The sequence below is a fragment of the Cibotium barometz genome, chromosome 10, assembly GCF_041138505.1.
Source record: "Cibotium barometz isolate CiBa-2024 chromosome 10, ASM4113850v1, whole genome shotgun sequence".
NCBI lineage: Eukaryota > Viridiplantae > Streptophyta > Polypodiopsida > Cyatheales > Cibotiaceae > Cibotium > Cibotium barometz.
Genome location: NC_141055.1, coordinates 43127673 through 43146902, shown reverse-complemented (window position 1 = coordinate 43146902; position 19230 = coordinate 43127673).

The window sequence follows — 19230 nt, the reverse complement described above, 5'->3', positions numbered from 1 at the left end:
TAATTACACTCAATTGACACCCAATTGATATCAATTGAGTCCGATTAGACTCAATTAACATTAATTAATATCTAATTAAGTTTAATTGATATCAATTAATATCTAATTGAGTCAAATTGATATCAATTAAGTCTAATTGGATGTCAATTGATCAATTGGTCTCAATTGGTATCAATTGATATCCAATTGGACTCAATTGACATCAATTGGGTGCCAATTGAGTCCAAGTGACACCCAATTGATATCCATTGCATCCAATTGGGCTCAATTGACATCAATTCACACCTAATTAATGTCAATTGAGTCCAATCACGTTCAATTCACACCCAATTGATGTCAATTGCCAATTGGGCTCAATTGACACCCAATTAACTCAGCCCAATTGATATCAATTGAGTCTAATTCAAACCCAATTGAGTCTAATTACATCTAATTGGACTCAAGTGACATCAATTAACACCCAATTGATGTCAATTAAACTCAATTAATATCAATTAACACCCAATTGATGTCAATTCAGCTCAATTGACATCAATCGTAGTTAATTGACACCCAATTGATGTTAATTGAGCCAAATTGGGCTTAATTGACATCAATTGCACTCAATTGGCACCCAATTGATGTCAATTGAGACTCAATTAACATCAATTAACATCCAATTGAGTTCAATTGACATCAATTAATACCCAATTGAGTCAAATTGATATCAATTAAGTCTAATTGGGTGTCAATTGATCAATTGGGCTCAATTGATATCAATTGACATCCAAGTGGACTCAATTGACATCAATTGGGTGCCAATTGAGTCCAATTGACACCAAATTGATATCAATTGCATCCAAGTGGGGTCAATTGACATCAATTCACACCTAATTGATGTTAATTGAGTCCAATTAGGTTCAATTTACATACCCAATTGATGTGAATTGGGCTCAATTGACACCCAATTGATATCAATTTGGCTTAATTGATACCTAATTGATATTAATTGGACTCGATTGACATTAATTAACACCCAATTGATGTCAATTGAGCTCAATTGACATCAATTGTAGTCAATTGATACCCAATTGATGTCAATTAAGCTAAATTGGGCTTAATGGACATCAATTACACTCAATTAGCACCTAATTGATGTCAATTGAGTCTAATTGAGCTCAATTAACATCAATTAGCACCCAATTGAGTCTAATTGATATCAATTAACACCTAATTGAGTCAAATTGATATCAATTAAGTCTAATTGGGTATCAATTGATCAATTGGGCTCAATTGATATCAATTGACATCCACTTGGACTCAATTGACATCAATTGGATGCCAATTAAGTCTAATTGACACCCAAGTGATATCAATTGCATCGAATTGGGCTCAATTGATATCAATTCACACCTAATTGATATCAATTGAGCCCAATTGATATTAATTGAGTCTAATTCACACCCAATTGAGTCCAATTGCATCTAATTGGACTCGATTGACATCAATAAACACCCAATTGATGTCAATTAAACTCAATTAATATCAATAAACAGCCAATTGATATCAATTGACTCCAATTGGGTTTAATTGACACCCAATTGATGTCAATTAAGTCCAAATAGATACAATTAGGCTCAATTGACACCTAGCTGATGTCAATTGAGTCTAATTGGATTCAATTGAGTCCAATTGGATTCAATTGAGTCCAATTGGGTTAAATTGGATGCAATTAGGCTTAATTGATGTCAATTGAATTAAATTGGATGCAATTTGTCCAATTGATGTCAATTGAGTTCAATTGGATGCAATTAGACTCAATTGACACCTAATTGATGTCAATTGAGTTCAATTCATACCCAATTATTGTTAATTGTGTCCAATTGAGCCCAATTAATACCCAATTGATGTCAATTGGGCTCAATTAACATCAGTTAACACCCTTCTCAGTCCAATTGATGTCAATTGAGTCCAATTGGGTGTCAATTGATATAAGTTGAGCCCAATTGATCAATTAATATCCAATTGGACTTAATTGATGTCAATTGGACTCAATTCATTCAATTTAGCATCAATTATAATCAATTGACACCCAATTGATATTAATTGACATCAATTAGATGTTAATTGATGTCAATTGAGCCCATGTGACATCAATTGTGTGTCAATTGAATCCAATTGATGTCAATTGAGCCCAATTGACATCAATTGTGTGTCAATTGATACACAATTAGCTTCAATTGGGCTCAATTGACATCAATTGACACCCAATTGATGTCAATTAGGCTCCATTGACACTGAATTAGACTCAATTTGGCTCAATTGACATCAATTGACGCCCAATTAGACTCAATTTGACTTAATTAAGTCTAATTAGACTCAATTAGACTCAATTTGGCTCAATTGATATCAATTGACACCCAATTATACTCAATTTGACTCAATTGACACCCAATTAGACTCAATTTTACTCAATTGACATCAATTGACACCCAATTGATATGAACTGATGTGAATTGAGCTCAATTGCATCGAATTAGGCTCAATTGACATCGATTGACACCCAATTAATATCAATTGAGAACAATTGATGTGAATTGATGTCAATTGAGCTCAATTGCATGGAATTAGGTTTAATTGACATCCAATTAATATCAATTGAGTGCAATTGAGCCCAATTCAGCTCAGTTGTAATCAATTGACACCTAATTGATGTCAGTTGCATCCAATTTGGCTCATATGAAACCCAACTGATGTCAATTGAGTCCAATTGATGTTAATTGGCACCCAATTGATGTCAATAAGGTGTAATTGATGTTAATTGATCCCCAATTGATGTCATTTACGTCCAATTGAGCTCAATTGACACCCAAATTATCCAATTGAAGTCAATTAGACTTAATTGACTTCAATTGTGTTAATTGGATATTAATTGATATCAATTAACACCCAATTGCTATCAATTGAGTCTAATTCGGCTCAATTGACACTCAATTTACATCCAATTGGGCGTGAATTGAGCTCAATTGTATCATATTAGGCTCAATTGACATCAATTAACACACAATCGATCACACAATTGAGTGCAATTGAGTCCAATTGATATCAATTGTGATCAATTGACACCCGATTGATGTTAATTGCATCCTATTGGGCTCAATTGAGCACAATAGGATACAATTAACACCCAATTGAGTGTTAATTGAGTGCAATTGAGCCCAATTGAGCTCAATTGATATCAATTGACACCCAATTGATGTCAACTGAGCTTAATTGATATCAATTGACACCCAATTGATGTCAACTGAGCTCAATTGACACCCAATTGATGTCAATTGAGCTCAATTGAGCTTAATTAACATTAATTGTAATAAATTAACACCCAATTGAAGTCAATTGGGCTTAATTAATATCAATTAACATCCAATTATTATCAATTGAGTCCAATTCGACTCAATTGATACTTAGTTTACACCCAATTTATGCAAATTGGGTGTAAATTGGGCTCAATTGCGTCGAATTAGGCACAATTGATATCAATTGACACCCAATTAATATCAATTGAGTGTAAATCAAGTGTAATTGAGTCCAATTGGGCTCAATTGAGTGCAATGATGTCATGGACAATTGAGTCAATTGATGTAAGTATAGTTAGATTTAATTGGTGTGTCAATTGAACTTAAGGCCAGCAAATTATACAAAACTTTTTTTGTGCCAAGAATTTTGAACTTTTGACATCATAAATGAGTCCAGAAGGCCCAAAAATGGTAAGAATGACTGTGAACATGATTTTTTTATTTTTTTTATTTTTTTTATTTTTTTATTTTTTTTCCCGGCGGGATTACTGGCAGAGAAGGTTTTTGCAGGTCATAAAAAATGCCCGTGAATATACATTGTGATCGCAAGAATTTTTATGTTAACAACAGGTTTTGTTAACGTGATCACGAAATTGTGAAGACGTTAATGAAATCCCTGCCGAACACTCTATGTTTTTTAGGCTTTCTTGGGAAGTTATTTCTATTCTTAATGTCAAGTGGCTCAGCTTTGGTGTACAGCTATTCACTTTGGTATTGTTTTTCTCTCCCTATGTGTACCCCTTTCCTGAGAATCCAAGAGCAAAGAATTCCACATCACACATCTTGTTGATATAGTGAATTGTTGACATGCTTTGATCACAATTAACACATGACCATAGAAAGGCACATAAAAAAGAAAAGACAAGACAATCTTATTTCTAGCACTACTGAGTCGAATCAGAAACACAAGGATTTTACTACAATAAACTCGGTAATATATGCATATAGGCAGTACCATTTCAAGTGACTATTCCATATACTATGGACGGAAGTGGCAAGCGACTGTAACATATGAAAACATGGTAGCACGATCGTCTGCTCTGATACCAATGTAAAGACATCAACATGAGAAGAGAGCACTGCGAGCATGCCACTGACCACCTAGGCATGCTACCATATAGGCACTTCATGCTAATCCAAGTGGTCTAGCCATACATAGCTACTGCTAGCCATATGTACCTAACCCCTTATATTCCCTGCATGTGTTGTATTATGTGACTTCAAGCATGTACGAGCTAACCTAACTACAATGATAACTCCCATGGACCGCCGACTAATGCACACACCTTTACTACTAAAGGCTCTATGTCCGAAGACCGCATGTCCATTGTCAACCTTGCTCTTATGTATACCAAATTCTCGAAATTATTGTTGTCATATGAGCTGAATCCAAATGGGGTCATGTTATATATCAAATTAAATGGCAAGGCAGGATTTAGATGAATATTTTCTTTCTTGGGCCATTTAATAACTCCATACTTGTGCAAATAAGCATTTTATGAAGTTATGGTTAATTTTCTCTATTAAATTTAAGGGAAAGTTTTGCATAGTGCTGGCTACCATTTGTCAAGGGTTGGGATGGTGGATAGCCCACTTACGTTATCCTTTATCAAGGGGGGGTCTCCCAAAAAAGAACACTCGTACTCGAAAATCAAAACGAAATAGAATTTACACATGCCCGAACACTTTATGTTTTTTAGGCTTTCTTGGGAAGTTATTTCTATTCTTAATGTCAAGTGGCTCAGCTTTGGTGTACAGCTATTCACTTTGGTATTGTTTTTCTCTCCCTATGTGTACCCCTTTCCTGAGAATCCAAGAGCAAAGAATTCCACATCACACATCTTGTTGATATAGTGAATTGTTGACATGCTTTGATCACAATTAACACATGCCCATAGAAAGGCACATAAAAAAGAGAAGACAAGACAATCTAATTTCTAGCACTACTGAGTCGAATCAGAAACACAAGGATTTTACTACAATAAACTCGGTAATATATGTATATAGGTAGTACCATTTCAAGCGACTATTCCATATACTATGGACGGAAGTGGCAAGCGACTGTAACATATGAAAACATGGTAGCACGATCGTCTGCTCTAATACCAATGTAAAGACATCAACATGAGAAGAGAGCAATGTGAGCATGCCACTGACCACCTAGGCATGTTACCATATAGGCACTTCATGCTAATCCAAGTGGTCTAGCCATACATAGCTACTGCTAGCCATATGTACCTAACCCCTTATATTCCCTGCATGTGTTGTATTATGTGACTTCAAGCATGTACGAGCTAACCTAACTACAATGATAACTCCCATGGACCGCCGACTAATGCACACACCTTTACTACTTAAGGCTCTATGTCCGAAGACCGCATGTCCATTGTCAACCTTGCTCTTATGTATACCAAATTCTCGAAATTATTGTTGACATATGAGCTGAATCCAAATGGGGTCATGTTATATATCAAATTAAATGGCAAGGCAGGATTTAGATGAATATTTTCTTTGTTGGGCCATTTAATAACTCCATACTTGTGCAAATAAGCATTTTATGAAGTTATGGTTAATTTTCTCTATTAAATTTAAGGGAAAGTTTTGCATAGTGCTGGCTACCATTTGTCAAGGGTTGGGATGGTGGATAGCCCACTTACGTTATCCTTTATCAAGGGGGGGTCTCCCAAAAAAGAACACTCGTACTCGAAAATCAAAACGAAATAGAATTTACACATGCCCGAACACTTTATGTTTTTTAGGCTTTCTTGGGAAGTTATTTCTATTCTTAATGTCAAGTGGCTCAGCTTTGGTGTACAGCTATTCACTTTGGTATTGTTTTTCTCTCCCTATGTGTACCCCTTTCCTGAGAATCCAAGAGCAAAGAATTCCACATCACACATCTTGTTGATATAGTGAATTGTTGACATGCTTTGATCACAATTAACACATGCCCATAGAAAGGCACATAAAAAAGAGAAGACAAGACAATCTAATTTCTAGCACTACTGAGTCGAATCAGAAACACAAGGATTTTACTACAATAAACTCGGTAATATATGTATATAGGCAGTACCATTTCAAGCGACTATTCCATATACTATGGACGGAAGTGGCAAGCGACTGTTACATATACTATGGACGGAAGTATGCAAGTATGTGGTAGGAATAACTCAGGATCATTATGCGACATGCTCGCAAATCACCAACTGATCCTCTCCTTGTTCATGGATGTCCCGATAGGCGATTGGAGTGGCAACCTCAGTATCATTAAAGCGTACAATGAAATACCCCAGAGCAGTTTTGGAGACCTTATCTTGGATGGTATACGAGAAAGAAAGATCAGGGGTGGTGGCAATATTGAGGGTGGTGGGATTTTTCACCAAGGAGAAGATGATTCGGTCCCGTTTGCCAGCCACGTTCTTCACGCTCGTCAAGGAGGTGCCCAGATCGGTGGGGGTGACAGACAATAGCTGGAGCGGCTCTTGGCCGCTGGAGCTCGAGTCGTTCTGCAGGGGATCCAGCTCCGCGACATCGAGAGGTGATCGGACATAAACGCAATCCATGTTTGCCCTCGGTGGAATCTGGTAGGATTTATAAGGACCCAAGTTCACGAGAATGGCGATCTTCTTGTCCCGGAGGTGGAGGATCTTGGCGAGCTCCGCACTGGAGAAGCGCGACAGAGCGTTGTCCGACATAATCGTCGGCCCCTCCGGCTTCCCTCCGCCCTCGTAGTGGTGCGAGCCCCAGTTATGGCCGGCCTCGTGCCGCCATAAAACGGAGAAATCGCCGTTCTTGTCGGTGCCATTCACCGAATAGCACGATTCTGTGCCTATTTGCCCGACCCATGCAACGCCTCCGGGAGCGCGCGGATCGGCTAACAGCGCAAGTTGGTGCGTGCGGGCACCAGGGAGAACCTTGTTCCACTGCCTCTTGACTTCAGCCAGCTTCTGCCCCGTGCTCATGTCGTCCTTGTAGGGATCCTTCTCTTGGCTGGAGCGCACCACCAGCTTGCCGATGCGATGAACGATCGCGGCATCGCGCAGGAAGGGGACGTTCGCGGCCAGAACGGAGTATTCCACCATGTCCACAGTGTCGCGGACGTCAGAATTACAGGCTTTGAACTCCTTAAAGCTAGCATCGACTCCCACCTCGGCGCCGTAGACGTCGGAGCCAGCCCCGCCAGGAGTGACGTCGGGGCTAGTCGACCAGCTGGGCTTCCAGCCGGTGTTACCACGAATGGTAGCGGTTTTACCGTCCAAGCTTATCCACTCCACGCCATTCTCGAAGCTGATTCGGCAAAGGAGATGGCCGGTGGGCTTGAGGATGCCAGAGGCCAAGGCACCAGGGTAGCGATCGACGGAACCCAGGTAAGTACGGGGATCCGAAGCCTCGTAGGAGGAGAATGCGCCATTGTTATCTTGGACGAGCACCTGAAAGTTCTTGGGGCTACGGGTGGAATGCGGAGTGAAACTCACGGTGATAGTGGTGGTGCCGTGGCCATGTTGCTACTATAGGACTGTCGCGACTCTTCAGGCTCAAGCGTCGTCTTGAGGAGATCTTGGTCATCGTGCACGCAATTTATACAGCCATAGAGATTCCGCATGCATCCGTTGGTTCCACAACCTCCACGCCGGACGGCAGCAGCTTTTTTCTTCCCATGCCGAAGTGCCGGATATATTCCAAGTGCTCAGCCCGAATATATAATATATTCGGCTGTCGACAGTCCACTTATATAAATCCTCGATTTGTCATAACAAATGCTCCATTTTTCACAAACTGCGGAGTGTCTACAGGTACCTAGCTACACCTTGCGCGTAGTTAATCCGTGCGCATTCGTCGAACCTCAACATGCATGTCAAATGGTTCTATACTGTTTGGATGTTGCCACGAACAATCGTAATATTTTCGGGAGAACATATTCGCGCCATCTCTCTCAATCATAAAAAGGCGCACCAATCTCTCTCGCAATGCCACCGTGGCTCCAAAGTGTTGTTAAGAGCCCATCAAACGAAAATTAAGAGATTTTACAATGAATGCTTCATGTACATGAGCAAATATGCTCCAACAAATCTATGAAACAATCAACCCTTCTTGGGAGCGTTCTTCTCTTCCTCACATATGGTATGAGAGCTCCACCACTATGATCTCGGATGCCTAGCCATATATGAAGCCCTCAAACCCTATGTTACTAAGAAACCTCACCCTAACCCATGCCTATGCATATATTGTAACTCTGCAAAATGTGGATGTCAAGGGACACGTAATAAGAAATAACATTTCGCATGCAACTTGTAGAATCCTAAATTGGTATCCAAAAACATTTATTAGCAGCACAGAAAAGGTAGAGGATGCCATTATAAATTTGAGAAATGGAATATGATATGCTGTAAGAAATGGTTCTCTGTAGGCAAGTTCTTAGAGCGTTGAACTCCATACCAGACAAACTTAAGAGCACATCTCTCGATTACTGCAAGAATAGGAATAAGCCTATCAGACCAATGGAGTGAGTGGTGGAGCAAGGAAGCATAGGGTGCAAGGTACAAAGTATGTATCTTGACAACTTTGCACTTTTTGTTCCGTTCCACTTGTAAAATGTACTTATCATTTCTCAGTGTGTTAGCCTTGTACTTTTGTTTAAATTCATCTTCATATTCTTTGTAGGAACTTTATAGACAATGTTCCTAGAAGAATGACAAACTTTTTCCATGAAGAGTGCAATTAAGAACGCGTTTTAAAGATCCAAAATGATAGCGTTCCGCCATACAATGTTGTAGGGATTGTGTATAACTTAGGAAACACAGTGGAGCCATCAGCCGTGGTACATGCTTATTATATTGCTGGCATTAGCCGGTATCAATACTTGGCTATTTCTTAGATGCCCTTTGTAAGCAAAGGTTTAAAGAATCCACCATTTACTGAGACCTAAACACGTTAAAATAGCAAGAAAGAAGACTGATTCTTCTATCCACGATTTGCTATGTGGATCCTAATTTCTTGCACATTTTGGATACCATCATATAGATCAATAATGGATAGGCTACTAAGAGAATGAGGGGACAAATGATGATCAAGAAAAATTCGACTACAGTTGACTATAGGGACTTCAGTAATGTGTTTGTGGATATATAATATGAAAGCAAGATATGCTTATAATTTCTTTTTAGTTTTCCTTATCTACATTTTTCAAGAGGTTATTTTGATAAAGGCACATTATGCATAGCCCTAATGGCTTAATTTTTAGCAAATCTAATTTTTCTCTTAGGGCAATACTCCTGAACTATAAGAGATGGGATAGCACATGCTCCCAAGGAATTGTCCCCCGCCGGGGAAACTTATGATATCACGTGAGTGTACAATAGGATTTTTTTTAAAGATGAGGCATAAGCTTATAAATTGGGGGGGGGGGGGGGGGCTTTTTACTCTTTTCCAAACCTAAATTTAAGTCAGGGGGGCCTTTGAAAACAAAATTTGGGGGGCGGGGGGCAGAGAGGGAGGGGCATAGGGAAATACAAGTTTCTACCCCCTAAACTTAACAAGAACACACACATACACATTTGACTAGTGACAATTAGTCATGTATCAAGAGTGTATGAAGTAAGCTCAAGCTATAGCTACTTTGTCGCCATGGTAGGGAAACAAATGAATATCACACATTGGTGAATATTTGAAGATGGTATGATCTATATGATCTAAATTTTTGTATGGTCTAATCTAAGTAATTGACAAAAATGTAGACTTAAGGAAAGGAGGGACATAGTGCGCTTTTGGTGGTATCCTTATAAGCTTAAATAGGGGTGTTCTGGTATGCTATATGGACCATAGATAGGGGGTTTTTTTGAAGTTCATGCACGCAGGTGACGTCCCCCTTGTACAAAGAGTGAATCCCCCGGGGAATTTTCATATTCATGTACTAGATATATATATATAGTTGAGAACTAGGTTTGAGTATGGGTGAGCTATATATAGCTCGAACACCCCCAATCCCTCTAGCTGTGGTGGCGGATGAAAAAAACCCTTGGGGAGTTCAAGGGAAAAACCTGAGCCACTATATAGATGTCTAGGAAAAATCAAGATTATAATGGTGGCGTGTGCCAGAATATGTATAGTGCAAATTGTGGGTGCAAATCATGATGCAATATCAAAAATGAGAAAATATACAAGGATTGCTTCTGGCCAAAATGGAGCAATTGGTGAGTGCTCGTCATGAAGTCCTATCAAAAGAAAAAGAATTAGATCATTGCAACACCAAGTGCATCGCAAAGACCTGAGAATAAAGCCTATGGTAGAGGCTTTGTAAGAATGTCTACAATCATCTTAGATGTCAGGCAATACTCTATCTGATTGGTGCTCTTCTTGACTTCATGTCGATCAAAATGATAGTGAACTGCTATATGTTTTGTTTTGTTGTGCTCGACATACTCTTTGGCTATATTTATGGCACTTTGATTATCTCATTGCAGTGAAGTTCCAGGAGGAAGAGGGTATCCAACATCGAAGAGAAGCTGTTGTAACCAAATCAATTCTCATGTTGCACATTATGCTACCACATATTTTGCTTCTATGTTGGATAGGGCAACATAGTGTTGTTTCTTGTTGGCCCATGAGATCAAAGATTCGTTGAAACTACTAGCAGCCCAGTTTGCATCTGTGTAGTCTCAACAATGACTCACGTTTTGTGGGAATCTTGAAGAAATGCTAAGCTACTCCTTGTGAGAGCAATGCAAAGCACAATCCATCCGCATGTGTCACTCAAGGGGCTCTCGGATTGTTGCAATGTGTTTCCACGAGATAGAGGGAAAGGGGATAGGGGAGAAGAGAAGGAGAAGGACAAAAGAGAGGGAAGAGGGGAGGGAGAAGCAAGAGGGAAGGAGAGAGTGAAGGGGGATGGACTGGCAAACACAAAGGCACTACAAGGGAAACAAGAGAAGACCCAAAGAAACTCTTGAAGAGAAGAGGGAGCTTGTATTCAAAACTTGTGCAGACAATAATGAAGACCAAAGTCAACCATTTGTCCTTTTATAAAAGTCACCTTTTGAAGGAAGGGCCAACCCTTTTCCTTTTTACACTCTCCCTTTTTTTACATTCACAAGGCTCTTGGGCCCATAGGGTGCCAAGGCATCTTCTCTATCCTTCTCTTCCCTCTTTCTATTGCGGCTCTTGTTGTTACCCCTCTCTGTGTCAAAAATAGCACCTGTGTTAACCATATAAGAGCACCTGGGACAATCCTGGAACTAGGAGATGCTCCTGCCAGGATGTTTGGGGAAATCTTGTTATTAGGAGGTGCTCCTAATGGGGGGTCCCAAATAGCGCTTGTGTTAACCTCTCCCATCCAAGTCCTAAGCCATTTGGGACTCAAAACCCGAATGTGAGGCTCAAAACTTGGAGTGGCAAGGTCGATCTTGAGCCATTTGCGACTAAAAACCCATAAATCCTATACTTGTACTCCCTCCATGACTGTGACCATTAAAGTAAATCATGAAGCCTAATCACCTCTAATCATGTATTCTACAACTGTAGGAGCGTGTTGAGGGCTTTGTGCAGGAGGTTGACTTGGGCATTAGAGGAGATGGAATGGGATGTCCCGTGCTATGGCGAGCTGGTGTTGGAGGCATTGGAATACTTGGGGAGGTTTGTGTGAGGAAGTGGGGGTGGGGCACGAATCAAGAGGGCCACTACGAATACATTTGGATACATTGCTAAAGCTATTGGTCCACGGTGAATCATATGGCTCTAGGGGTAGCTCAGCTTGGTTGTGAGGATGCGCTGGTACATCTTCTCAATTATGTATGAATCTAGTTTGCATTTTTAAATTTGATTTTATTCCTATGAGTCTTTGTCAAAATCTCAATAAATCCATTCCATCACTTAGTTTAATTATCTTCCTAGAGTGGCTTGCATCACATATGTCTTTTGATACTAGTTAGTGAATGGTTTATTATTCAGGTCAGATATGGCAAGGCACAGATCTAATCGCAAACACAAAATATATTTGCAACTGATTGAACTAAACAATAGACAACAAAGAATATTATTTAAAACTGAATTCTGTCAAAGAAACACTACTATTTAGTCATACATGTTGTTGATAAACAAAAGTGATCATTTCATACATACATCAAAGAAAACATATGTAAAGACAAATATAACACACATGTAAAGACTAATGGTTGCAAAATCACCCAAATGTATTATCACTATTTACCTCTAGTGATTTACAAAGATGACAAAACATGTATTCTCACTATTAGCCTCTAGTCATTTAAAAAGATAACAAACTTTGTTTTCATTCAAAACTTTCAGAACTTGTGATACTAGCTCTCATTCAATGTCCTTTCATAGAAGATTTAGTCCTAACATTTGGGGTTGGGCATTTGCTAGGTTCAATCACTACAAGGGATCGGGCTCATACCCGCGCTCTTAGCCGCTAAAAATTACTTGTGAAAAAAAGTAGCGGGCCCGTGTTTCAGCGCGTGTATGATCGCGGCCAGAGACATGCGTGTAAAACCGCGTGTATACTACAACTCAGACGCGCGTATACACGGGTGTGTAGCCCCGTTTTTTACACAGACGCATTGATACACGCGCCTATACACGCTTTTTCTTATATTAGACGCACTTATACACGGGTGTATAGCCGCATCCTGTTCAGTTCCCATATCCCAGACGCGTTTATACCTGCGTCTATACACGCGTTTCTTTAATTTAGATGCGCTTATACACGCGTGATTGCCAGTTTATACGCATTAATACACGCGTAATTTCCAGGGTATCCGCGCAGATACACGCGAGTTTTAGCAGTTCTGACGCGTTTATACACGCGAACAGAGAGCAAAAAAAAAATCCAGAGAGTGCTATTTGGTGCCTGAATACTGTTCCAGCATTCCAACACCCAATAGCACTCTCTGGTTTAGGGTTTTTGGTGCATTAGACCATCCCATTAGACCATCCACGAAGAACATATGCACGAGGGAGATTAAGACAAGAACGACATGAATGCATACATTGTCATTACACGATTCAAGACAGACATGAATGTAATACTATCGATCAATCAATTCAATATTGCTATCAAAATTTCATACATGTATACAAGGGAGTCCATATCTCGAAGTAGCCCATGGCTTGAGTTTACAAAAAAAAATATACAATCACATCCTCAATATGGAATGTGATACTACAAGTCTGAGTACTACTCAGACCCAGATGATGACTCGGTGCTCCCCCCATGCTCAGATGAGCTCACATCGGTCGGAATGTCCGAGGAGTAGTGCTCACGTCCCCCTCTGCAGCGGCGGCCGGTGGATCATCAGCAGCTTGTGCCTGTTCAAGTAATATATAGTATATAAGTATATATATATGCAATTCAATAAACCAAAACCATTCGTTACGAATTTTCAAGTACCTGTCGACCGTATGGTCTCATGGCCAACTCAAACTGCGCGTCCGTAATACGTCCCTCGGCTCTGAAGATGGCCCACGTGTCACGTCTGCTATGCCGGCGAGCATACACAGTATCGTGGGTTGTGGGCTTCCTCCCCGTAACCCGTCGCTGTATCATAATCAACACAATTTGTAAGATTAAAACAATCATAGAATCAATGAATTAAGTAAACAATCAAATAAAGTGGCAGGATACTTACGAACTCTGCCTCCCATGACTCGACGCCGCCAGATCCGAAATGCGAAGATCCAACGGTCTCCATCTGGATCCGTCGTGCCTCCACATGCTGCCTGCTCTTCACGCCACCCTCTGCTCGTTTCTTTGCCTCCTTCCACTCGCGTTTGTGCGCAGTGGGTTGGCAGGTTTCTCGGCAGGATAGCCACCCGCAGCTACATTTAGCCGGTCGTCGTACGCGAGTTTTTTAAGGTGAGATCTTTTATTACTTAAGATCTCCCTTATTCGCGTCCTTCCCCATACATCCGAGAATGTAGCATGTGGGGGATTGGGGTACCGACTATGTACAGCCTCTATCACCTCCCCAACTAATCGGCTATTTTGATCTTTAAATTTAATAAAACAATTTCTATATGAGTTTGATACTACCCCACGCATGTACTCCATTACCTCCCTCCCCCTCGCATCCATCACTATCCCGCCCCTATCCGTCACATCATAGCAAACCACTCTCTCCATCTCTCTCATCTCCTCCTCTTCCGAACTGTCTCCTCTAACTCTTCTCCCTCTATCTCCTCTCTCACCGCGTGCCCTACTACCTCCCCCACCTCCCCCACCTCCCCCACCAAAGCACCCGCCGCATCCTCCACTCCCACTCTTCCTACTGCTGCGGGTGGAGTCACGACTGGGGGATTGTCTACGTGACGGTGGCTGTGAGGCCTGACGTGATGGTGGCTCTGAGGGAGCACGTGATGGTGGCTGTGAGGGTGTACGTGAGTGTGTCTGGGACGAGGTATGTCTCCTCGGTGGACGTGGAAGACGAGAAGCTGCATGCCGTCTCGTCGGACTCGGAGGAATAGACGGCACTGGAGTGCCCTGGATACTCGCGGTAGGGGTATAGACACCAGGCAGGGAAGGAGGGGGATGGGCATACATATACTCTGTAAGCTCAACCGGACCAGGTTGGCGCCCAAAGTGATTCATCATCTCCATCAACCAATTGCTGTACGCAAATGGATCGGATGAAGAACCTGGAATATCCATAAAGAACCTGCAACAAACATCTTCATGTACATCATGGGCTGTCTCTTGACTCACACAAATTAAATCATTCAAGTCAGTTGCTTGCAAATCATGAAATTTGAAACGCCGCAGTTTTCTGTCTGCAGAAACGCGTGTATACACCCGTCAAAAAATGCGTGTATACACCCGTCCAAAAACGCGTGTATATGCGCGTGAAAATACTCTGCAGACAGGTTACACGCGCTTTTACACGCGTTCGTACACGCGACCTGCGAAAAAATTTTCTCGAAAAGACCGACCCCCCGACAAAGACAGAATGTCCTTATAAAAGGACCAGCCATTGTCGCCCCTGTCAGGATGCAGTAACCCAATCGTGTGCAAAAAGACAAACCCAAAAAGCAAAGAGCAAAGTAAACAAATCTGACAAAAGAGACAAGGCACAGGACAAAGTGACTCACCTCTGAAAAAGTGAGTCTTCTCTGCTCCTTCTCTGCTCCCTCCTTCTCCCGTGTGTGTGCTCCTTTCTCTGCTCCCTCCTTGCTGTTGGAAGAGGCGAAAACAGGCGAAAACGCATGCACTGTTGATTCTTAGTTCAAAATCTATATTTGGGGAAGGCGGGCTATTTTTAGTTTAAACATACTGCCGCGTTTATATTCGCGTTTATAAACGCAGGTATATTCGCGTGTATGTAATTTTAGCTGCGTTTATACACGCGTTTTGCAGAAATTAGCCGCGTGAATACACGCGATTTTTAGGAAGTAGCCGCGTTAATACACGCAATTTTTAGGAGATAGCCGCGTCAATACACGCGATTTTGTGCTTTCATTAAAAACATATAATGATTTTGTGTTTTCTGATTTGTACACAGGATGTCATCAACCTCTTCAAGCAGTTCTGGGAAAGATGAGACAATGCGTCATCGTAATCGCGATGTGTGGTTGGGACAACGGATCAAATGTATGTGTAATCGATGTCAAGGATGCATTGTACGAGCACGTCGAATTACCTTGAATCACATCTCCATGTATGGAGAATGGAATCAAACAGGTTTAGAGGTGAGTAGATGTAAATTGATGGTATTCAAATGACTCATGGTATCCAAATTAAATTAATAGAGTTGTAACATATAATTTGATAAATTGAAGCAGGATGCAGTACCACACCCTAACATGGTACCCTACGCGCGACGAGAGCACGTAAAGCGTCGACGAGATGATGCTGGAGCTTCGGGATCTATTGTCAGAGATGAGTGGGAAAGGGACGACAATAGCCCTGCACCCCACGAAGTTATGGAAGAGGAGGTGCTTGATGATATGGTGCGGAATCTTTTTAAGGATGATCCCAAAGGTATGGACGACGATGATATGGAACAAGAGCATCTTTATAAGGCTTCATCGACACCGGTGTTTGAAGGGTGCACATTCTCAGTTTTACGTGCTTCACTTGAACTACTTAATATACAAACAGTTTATGGATGGAGCAATGCAAGTCTTGACGCATTGTTGAAGTAAGCATTCTAACTTACAAATTTGAATTAGTGGTTTAAGGTTTAGGATTTAAGACTAATTATAATTGATGATATTGGATGCAGGCTATTATCAAACATGCTTCCAAAGGAAAATAGACTACCCACCTCAAGAGACATAGCGAGGCGCTATGTGACATCTCTTGGAGGACTGGATTATGATAAAATACATGCATGCGTCAATGATTGCATTCTCTTTCGTGGGACGCATAAGGAGGCTCTACATTGTCCCACTTGTGGTGAAGCAAGGTACAGAACAAATATGAAGAGTTTTGATGTACCTCGTAAAGTCTTGCGACACTTTCCTATAATTCCTCGCATCAAACACATGTTCAAGTGCAAATCCATAGCAGAGCTCATGTCATGGCATTCCTCACATCGATCGGATGATGGCATGTGGAGAATTCCCGCAGACACTCCTGCTTGGAAGCATATTGAAGATGAGTGGCCCAGCTTTAAAACAGAGCCCAGAAACTTGAGACTTGGCCTGGGTATGGATGGAGTGAATCCATTTGGTTTCAAAAGCACCGCATACAGCGTGTGGCCAGTTGTGTTGGTGAATTACAACCTTCCACCATCAATGGCGATCAAGAAGGGACATCTTATGTTATCCCTTCTAATTCCAGGGAAACATAAAGTCAAGCATATGGATGTTTATCTTGAACCACTGATTGATGAGTTGGAGGAACTATGGAGAGGTGTTGCGGTGGTGGACATTAGTAGGCCTCCTCCCTCTCGACACTTCGACTTAAAAGCAGTGTTGATGTGGACAATGCATGACTTTCCAGGATACAGCGATTGTTCTGGTAAGAATTCTAATTACCTCCCTACTCTATTACTATTGGCTATATATATTAATTAGACGGTTTGACTTTATTATTCTAACTTTTATTTATATTTTAACAGGTTTGAAAACATCGGGTAAACATGCATGTCCTGTTTGTGGCCCTTCGTTAGTACATGAGTATGCTGATGGTTTGTGTAAGACTATATTCGATAATCATCATCGATTTCTCCCCTCAGATCATCCTAAATATGTTGCTAGTAAGAGTAACATTCCTCCACAAACACTTCGTGCAAAAGATTGGAAGCGTATTTGGGAGTCTACAACTATTTGAGAGATGATCATGATAATGAGGATGAGCATGCCATTTCTCATGATCATGAGAATGACCCTACCATTGAGGATGATGGTGATGTTGATGAGGATGATCAGGACATAGATACCATTATCAATGGAGTACAGAATATCGATAGTGGAATAAATTTAATCGTAGCCTTACCAATTGATCAAATGGATATTGATGTTGATCGTTTGGCAAGGATGGATCTTATTGAAGATGAGATCGAACCCTAACCAATCCGTCACTGTATGTTCTAAATTGATGACATTTCTATCATCTCATATGCATGATTTATTTTTGAATATATTTCATTGTTGTAAATGCATGTAGTGGGATTGTGTAATGATGTATACTGTAATGTACTATGAGATGGTTTAAGGAAAATAGTTTTTAATTTTGTAAAGGAATTCAGTTTTTTTTCAGTTTTTCTCTGCCATGCGTGTATTAATCCGTGTATAGAAGCGTGTATTTATCCGTGTATAATAGCGAGTATTATCCCGTGAATATTATCGTGTATAGATGCGTGTATTACTGCGTGTATATAAACGCGTTTATACACGCGTTGATAAATGCAAATATACACGCGAACTTAAATGCAAAAATACACGCGCCCGATTCTATTCAAATACAAGCGCGACCATACACGCGTTCGTAATTTATCGCGTGTATGAAACGCGTGTATGGCAGCATTGTCTTGTAGTGAATCACATGAGACTTAGAAATTGTCTGGACACTGAACTTTCTCTTCTTCATCCGAGTAGGGAGAAGGCTACTTGGCACCGTGTCATCTTGCATGTCCTCTCCATTAGAGCTAGCAGACAATTTAGGCTTTAGGCCTGATATAATCTAAGTTACCTCAGTGAGCTTTTCACTGCTATCTATGTCTTTAACCTTCCTATGCTTTCCAAGCAAGTTCTGCATGTCAACCAATGCTATTGCTTCCTCTATAATACCATCCAAGTGCTAGAGATTATGTTCATCCAAGTGGTGTGCAGATTATCTTCATACAAGTGCTATAGATTATCTTCATCCAAGTGTTGTAGATCAACTTCATCCAGGTGCTGTGGATCATCTTCCATGTCTATAGTGGCAATTTAAAAGAACGAAAGTCACATCAGGAGTACATTTAAGGTATTGTATACAAAACGTGCATCTTCACATAAAAATGCATACCCTCCTTTTCCTCTATATTCTTCCTTCTTTACAAGGACCGCATAGTAGATTTCTTCTTGTGTTGTATCCCTCTCTTCATGGCAGTAGTAGCCTCCTTTTGTGACAAGCTTTCATCGTCCAATCAATAGACAAAACATGAATATATGCAATAGATAAAATAGGAACTTATGAAAACAAATACCCTCTTCTTTCCATAAAAAATATCTATATATAAGTCCTACCTCTCCCCTTTGCAACTATGGGATCCCCCTCCACAACTACCTACTACTTTTTGACCTTGTCCACCATTTCATCCTCATCATATTCACGCTCTTGATCCCATTCATCCTCCACATAGTTATCGACTTCCATCAAATACCAGTTCATTGCCTTCTTTTCCACACGAGGAAAGTCCCTCTCCATGTTGTTTGTTCTCCATGTCTATGAACAGTTTTG